Source organism: Chiloscyllium plagiosum, chromosome 39 (genome assembly GCF_004010195.1).
Source record: "Chiloscyllium plagiosum isolate BGI_BamShark_2017 chromosome 39, ASM401019v2, whole genome shotgun sequence".
Lineage (NCBI taxonomy): Eukaryota > Metazoa > Chordata > Chondrichthyes > Orectolobiformes > Hemiscylliidae > Chiloscyllium > Chiloscyllium plagiosum.
In genome coordinates this window covers 5,128,182-5,135,760 of record NC_057748.1, presented here as the reverse complement: position 1 = coordinate 5,135,760, position 7,579 = coordinate 5,128,182, and the positions used below count along the sequence as shown (strand labels likewise).

Below are 7,579 nucleotides of genomic sequence, written 5' to 3'. Positions count from 1 at the left end.
CCCATCCAACATCGCCCACCGTCCGTCCCAAACCCCGTCCAACACCATCCCCCCGCCCGTCCGACCAGCTCCGTCCAACATCGCCCACTGCCCATCCCCTCCCCAACCTCCGTCTAACAACACCGCCCACCTCGTCCAACACCACCCCCAGCCCATCTGCCCCCCCCCCTCTCCAGGTCAGCTGGACTGAACACCAGCAAGAAGACTGCTACTGCTGCTGCCTTTTGGGGTGAGTCTCCAAATAGCGCGCACACAAAACGTCTTACTGCAACTTTTTGACAGGTTCCACCTTTGCCCTGTACAGGACAATGTTAAAGAGATTATCTGGGGAAGGAGGGTTTAGGGTACACACCTGTGTAGAATTCCAGGGAAAGTGTAGAATCCCAGGGGGGAGAGAAAGAGAGAGGGGGTGGGAGACCAGTCATTTAGAAACGGTGCCTGCACTCCCATCAATCCAGGACTGTTCTCAGCAGCACTTTTAGTCACTGTAAGCAAAAGATGCAATCAGTATTGGACACATGTCTTTGTAATGTTTCTGTCAGGACCTCGAGATATTCTTTGGATAATCCGATTTTCGGATAATTGGTATTTGGACAAATGAGGTTCCACTGTAGTTGTACCATCCTCCACCACTTCCTGTGGCAGTTCATACCAAACTCGCACCACCCTCTGAAAACATTTTCCCCTCTTACCTTCAGTCATGTGGGATCTGAGAGAAATATTAATTGGGGCAGGGTAGACTTGCAATGCAGATTGATGCTAATAATGTGGGTTTGATTCCTATACTCCCAGCAGTCAGTATGAAGGTCCCACCTTCTCAACCTAACCACACACACAGACACACGCACGCACACACGAAGAAGGCTTATGTTAGGATGAGATGTGAAGGCTCCGTTAGGGCACTTGAGAGTTACAAGTTAGCCAGGAAAGACTACAGAGAGCTAAGAAGAGCCAGGAGGGGACTGCTGAGCCTTTGGCTTTGATCTTTATGTTGTGATTGGCTACAGCAATAGTGCCAGAAGACTGGAGGATAGCAAATGTTGCTCTCTTGTCCAAGGAGAGGAGGAGGGATAGCCCTGGTAATTATAGACTAGTGAGCCCTACTTTGGTTCTGGGTAAACTGTTGGAAAGGGTTATAAGAGATAGGATTTATATTCCTCTAGAAAGGAATAAGTTGATTAGGATAGTCAATACGGTTTTGTGAAGGGTAAGTCGTGCCTCACAAACCTGATTGTGTTCTTTGAGAAGGTGACCAAATAGGTGGATGAGGGTAAAGCGGTTGATGTGGTGTACATGGATTTCAGTAATGCGTTTGATAAGGTTCCCCACAGTAGGCTATTGCACAAAATATGGAGGCATGGGATTGAGGGTGATATAGCAATTTGGATCAGAAATTGGCTACCTGAAAGAAGACAGGGTGATGGTTGATGAAAAATATTCATCCTGAAGTTCAGTTACTTGTGGTGTACTGCAAGGATCTGTGTTGGGTCCACGGCTGTTTGTCATTTTTATAAATGACCTGGATGAGGGAATAGAAGGATGGATTAGTAAATTTGCTATTGACACCAAGGTCGGTAGATTTGGATAGTGCCAAACGATATTACAGAGGAACATAGATAAACTGCAGAGCTGGGCTGAGAGGTAGCAAATGGAGTTTAATGTGGAAAAGTATGATGTGATTCACTTTGGAAGGGGTTAACAGGAATGCAGAGTATTAGGCTAATAGTAAGGTTCTTGGTAGTGTAGATGAGCAGAAAGCTCTCTGTGTCCATGTGCATAGAGCCTTGAAAGTTGCCACCCAGATTGATAGGATTGTTAAGAAGGCATAAGGTGTGTTAGCTTTCATTGGTAGAGGGATTGAGTTTCAGAACCATGAGGTCTTGCTGCAACTGTATAAAATTTGCTGTGGCTGCACTTGGACAATTGCGTGCAGTTCTGGTCACCACGTTATAGGAAGAATGTGGAAGCTTTGGGAAAGGGTGCAGAGGAGATTTACTTGGATGTTGCTTGGTATGGAGGGAAGTGTAGTGCTGGAAAAGCACTGCAGATCAGGCAGTATCTGAGGAGCAGGAAAATCAACGTTTTGGGCAAAAGCCCTTCATCAGGAAGGGCTTTTCCTGCTCCTCAGATGCTGCCTGACCTGTACGTTTCCAACACCACTCTAATCTAGACTCTGATTTCCAGCATCTGCAGTCCTCACCTTTTGCCTGGTATGGAGGGAAGGTCTTATGAGAAAAGGCTGAGGGACTTGAGGCTGTTTTTGTTAGAGAGAAGAAGGTTGAGAGGTGACTTCATTGAGACATATAAAATAATGGGAGGGTTAGATACGGTGGACAGTGAGAGCCATTTTCCCTGGATGGTGATGGCTAGCACAAGGAGACATAGCTTTAAATTGAGGGATGATAGAAATAGGACAGATGTCAGAGGTAGTTTCTTTACTCAGAGTAGTACGGATGGAATGCACTGCCTGCAATAGTAGTCGACTCGCCAACTTTAAGGGCATTTAAATGGTCATTGCATTGGCATATGGACGAGAATGGAATAGTGTTGGTTAGATGGGCTTCAGATTGGTTTCACAGGTTGGTGCAACATCGAGGGCCAAAGGGCCTGTACTGCGCTGTAATGTTCTATGTTCTAAACTACCACCAGTCATCTCTCTGTCTAATAAGACAGCAGCCTTATGGTCCTCTGGGACCACTAAGGCAGCCCCAACTGATGGGATGGACTGAACCAGAGCAGGGGGCATAAGCACATGGACTGATGTGGCCCCTAGTTGTGTATAAATATTTTGCAGGACTTTTGATTGGTTTCCTCAGTGCTGGTAGATGTATGTCATAGAATCATAGAGCTCTACACAGAAAACTGCTCTTTTGCCCATTACATCTGCATTAATCAAGAGTAACCATCTAACTATCATCATCCCATTTTCTAACACTTGGCCTGTAGCTTTTTATGCCTTGGCAATGCATGGTTAAATACTTCTTCAATGTTACAATAGTTTCTGTTCTCCCACCAAGCAGTGAGTTCCAAATTCCCACCAGCCTCTTAGTGGAAAAGGTTTTCCTCACATTCCCTCTAAACCTCCTGCTCCCAGTCACTGATCCCTCCAGCAAGGGTTAAAGATTCTTCCTGTCTACCTGATCTATGCCCCTGTCATAATTTTATATAATTCAACCAAGTCCCCAGTCTGTCCAATCTCTCTTCATAACCAGACCTGTCCAGCCCCCAAAGCAACATCCAAGTAAATCTCCTCTGCATCCTCTCCAGTGCTATCACATCCCTCCTATAATGTGGATTCCAGAACCGCACAGAATACTGTCTCCTAACAATATTTCATGAAGTCCCAGGATAATCTTCCTGCTCTTAAAATCTATGCCTTGACTAATAAAGGCAAGTAGACCATATGTCATCTTAACCACTTTATCCAGCTGCCATGGAGTCATAGAGATGTACAGCATGGAAACAGACCCTTCATTCCAACTCGTCCATACCAACCAGAAATGCTAACCTAATCTAGTCCCATTTGCCAGCACTTGGCCCATATCTCTCTCAACCCTTCCTATTCATATACCCATACAGATGCTTTTTAAATGCTGCAGTTGTATCAGCCTCCACCACTTCCTCTGGCAGCACATGGATGACACCTTTGTCATCACTAAATGAAACAAATGAAACAACAATTAATACTCTTACTGGCATAAAATTTACTAAAGAGGAGGAAAACAACAACAAACTGCCATTTCTAGATATCACAGTAGCGCGAACATCCGATGGGAACTTCAACCCAGCGTCTACAGGAAAACAACACATACGGACCACATACTGAACTGCAGAAGCAATCATCCCAACACCCACAAACGAAGCTGCATCAGAACATTATTTCAATGAGCTAACACACACTGCAGCACAGAGCAACTATGCAAAGCAGCGGAAATCACCTATACCCGTGTATCCAAAAAGAATGGGTACCCAATGAACACAGTCTGCCGTTATCGTAGCAACAAACCCAAAAAAGCAGACAAAACATGTCCAGAAACCCTAGCCACTCTCCCCTATGTCAAAGACATCTCTGAAATGACTGCCAGACTACTCGGACCCCTTGGCATCCAGTAAGCCCACAAACCCACCAACGCACTAAAACAACAGCTAATGAACTTGAAAAACCCTATACAGAGAACAAGCAAAACTAATGTCATTTACAAAATACCATGCAAGGACTGTAACAAATACTACATTGGACAAACAGGCAGAAAACTAGCCATCAGGACACATGAACGTTAACTAGCCACAAAACGACATGACCTTCTCTTACTAGTATCTTTACATACAGATAAGGAAGAACACCACTTCGATTGGGAATGCGTATCCATCTTAGGACAAGCCAAACAGAGACACGCACGAGAATTCCTCAAAGCATGGCATTCCAACCAGAACTCTATTAACAAAGACATTGATTTGGACACCATTTACCACCCCCTGAGAAAAGGAACAGGAAATGATATCACTATAAGAAATGACATCACCACAGGACATGATGTAACCAACCCAAGGAAACCCAAACACAAATAGAAAGGAGGAAACGTTAGCAGTGCTTCGTCTGAAGACTCACTGAAGATGTTACCTGGCATGGTGACGAAAAGTCGGTAAATGATCCTTCTAGCTCAGTGAGCAAACCTACATTCAGAACCTCAACCTGAGCGACAAATCTTCTCAAAACTCAATAACAAGAGATTTAGATAGAGTTGAGGGTAGTTGTCTTTTCGATAAGATGGAGAATTTTAAGTTTGAGGGCACATTTTTAAGATGCGAGAAGAAAGATTTTAAAAAAAAAGACGAGGCAAATTTTTTACATGATGTTTTGCATGTGGAATGACCTTCCTGAGGAAGTGGTGGATGCAAGCACAATTACAATGTACAGATTTAGACTAATTGGCAACAGGAACAAGACATGAGAAAAGCGTGTTCACACAGCAAGTGGTTGTAGGATTTAGAATGTACTCATCAGAACATAAGCAGGAGGAGTAGGCCACCTGGCTGTCGAGCCTGCTCCACCATTCAGTAAGATCATGGCTAAACATTTCATGAACTCAGCTCCACTCACCCACCCACTCACCAAAACCCTTAATTCCTTTACTGTTCAAAAATCTATCTTTGCCTTAAAAACATTCAACAAGGTAGTCTCAACTGCTTCACTGGACAGGGAATTCCATAGATTCATAACCCTTTGGTTGAAGAAGTTCCTCAACTCAGTCCTAAATTTGCTCCCCCTTATTTTGAAGCTATGCTCCCTAGTTCCAGTTTCACCCACCAGTGGAAACAACCTCCTTGCTTCTATTTTATCTACTCCCTTCATAGTATTATATGTTTCTATAAGATTCCCCCACTCCCATTTTTCTAAATTCCTATGAGTATAGTCCCAGCCTACTCAATCTCTCCTAAGCTGACCCTCTCAGCTTTGGGATTAACCTAGTGAATCTCCCCCTGAATGCCCTCCAGTTCCGTACATCCTTTCTTAAGAAAGAAGATCAAAACTGTACACAGTACTCCACTTGTGGCTTCACCAGCACTCTATACAGCTCCAGCATTATCTTATTTTTAAACTCCATCCCTCTAAGAATGAAGGACAATTTTCCATTTGTCTTCTTAATTATCTGCTGCACCTGCAAAATAACTTTTTGTGATTTATGCATAACACCCAGGTTCCTCTGAACAGCAGCATGCTGCAATTTTTCACCATTGAACTAATAGTTGGCGTTATTGGTTATTCCTAACAAAATGGAATACCTCACATTTACACTTCATCGTCCATACCTTTGCCCACTCAACCTATCTACATCTCCCTGCAGACTTTGTGTCCTCTGCACACATTGCTTTACCGCACATCTTCGCGTCATCTGCGAACTTTGACACACTACACTTGGTCCCCAACTCTTAATCATCTATGTAAATAGCAAACAATTGCAGTCCCAATATTGATCACTGAGGCACACCACTTGCCACTGACGCCAATCAGAAAGAAACATCTATTTATCCCCATTCTTTGCTTTCTGTTAGTTAACCAATCTTAGAGTCATAGAGATGTATAGCATGGAAACAGACCCTTCGGTCCAACTTGTCCATGCCAACTAGATATCCTGAACTAATCTAGTCCCATTTGCCAGCACCTGGCCCATACCTCTCTGAACCGTTCCTGTTCATATATCTTCTATCCATGCTAATACATTACCCATAACCGCATGCATCTTTATCTAATGCAGCAGCCTTTTGTGCGGCACATTGTCGAATGCCTTCTGGAAATCCAAATACTCCACATCCACCAATTCCCCGTCGTCCACCACACCCATAATGTCCTCCGAGATTTCCAGTAAATTAGTTAAATGTGATCTGCCTTTCATGAACCTGTGGGACAATTTCTGAAGTGGTGTGCAGGTTCATAGCTCCTTGAAAGTGGAGTTGCAGGTAGATAGGATAGTGAAGAAGGCATTTGGTATGCTTTCCTTTATTGGTCAGAGTATTGAGTACAGGAGTTGGGAGGTCATGTTGCGGCTGTACAAGACATTGATTAGGCCACTGTTGGAATATTGCGTGCAATTCTGGTCTCCTTCCTGTTGGAAAGATGCTGTGAAACTTGAAAGGGTTCAGAAAAGATTTACAAGGATGTTGCCAGGGTTGGAGAATCTGAGCTACAGGAAGGCTGAACAGGCTGGAGCTGTTTTCCCTTGAGCGTCGAAGGCTGAAGGGTGACCTTATAGAGATTTACAAAATTATGAGGGGCATGGATCGGATAAATAGACAAAGTCTTTTCCCTGGGGTTGAGCTAGAGGGTATAGGTTTAGGGTGAGAGGGGAAAGATATAAAAGAGACCTAAGGGGCAACGTTTTCACGCAGAGGGTGATACGTGTATGGAATGAGCTGCCAGAGGAAGTGGTGGAGGCTGGTACAATTGCAACATTTAAAAGGCATCTGGATGGGTATATGAATAGGAAGGGTTTGGAGGGATATGGGCCAGGTGCTGGCAGGTGGGACTAGATTGGGTTGGGATATCTGGTTGGTATGGACGGGTTGGACCAAAGGGTCCGTTTCCATGCTGTACATCTCTGTGACTCTGTCTCACTATTTCTTTACTGATTACAGATTCAGGCATTGCCCACACTACAGTTATCCATTTTGTCTACCTCCTTTTTTAAACAATGCTGTCACATTTGCTGTTTTTCAATCTGTCAGAATGATTTCAGATTTTTGGTAAATTATCATGAACGCATTTTTTATTTCTGCCGCCAGAGAGTGGGTGGACACAGCTTCAGTCGAGGCATTCAAAAGGGAATGGGGTTGTTATCTGGAAAGGGAGAATATGGCCAAGTAGTGCCAGGTGAGTTTATCCTTCATTGCCATTTTATTCCTGGCTTCACACTGCTCGATGGGCAGAAGGCTTCACCTTCCACCCTACCAACCTTCGCATAAACCAAATCATCCGCCGACATTTCCGCCACCTCCAAACAGACCCCACCACCAGGGATATATTTCCCGCCCCACCCCTCTCCGCCTTCCGACAGACCCCACCACCAGGGATATATTCCCC

The 7,579-nt window shown here is 44.3% G+C and overlaps 1 long non-coding RNA gene across 1 annotated transcript in view; it reads right to left on the bottom strand.

Annotated features, from left to right (window-relative positions):
- LOC122542167 overlaps positions 1 to 7,579 on the bottom strand; it is a 14,088-nt gene that overhangs the window by 5,104 nt on the left and 1,405 nt on the right. The window contains exon 3 of the long non-coding RNA XR_006309749.1: positions 353 to 485. This is a non-coding gene — a long non-coding RNA (uncharacterized LOC122542167). The remainder of the gene's footprint in view (positions 1 to 352; positions 486 to 7,579) is intronic.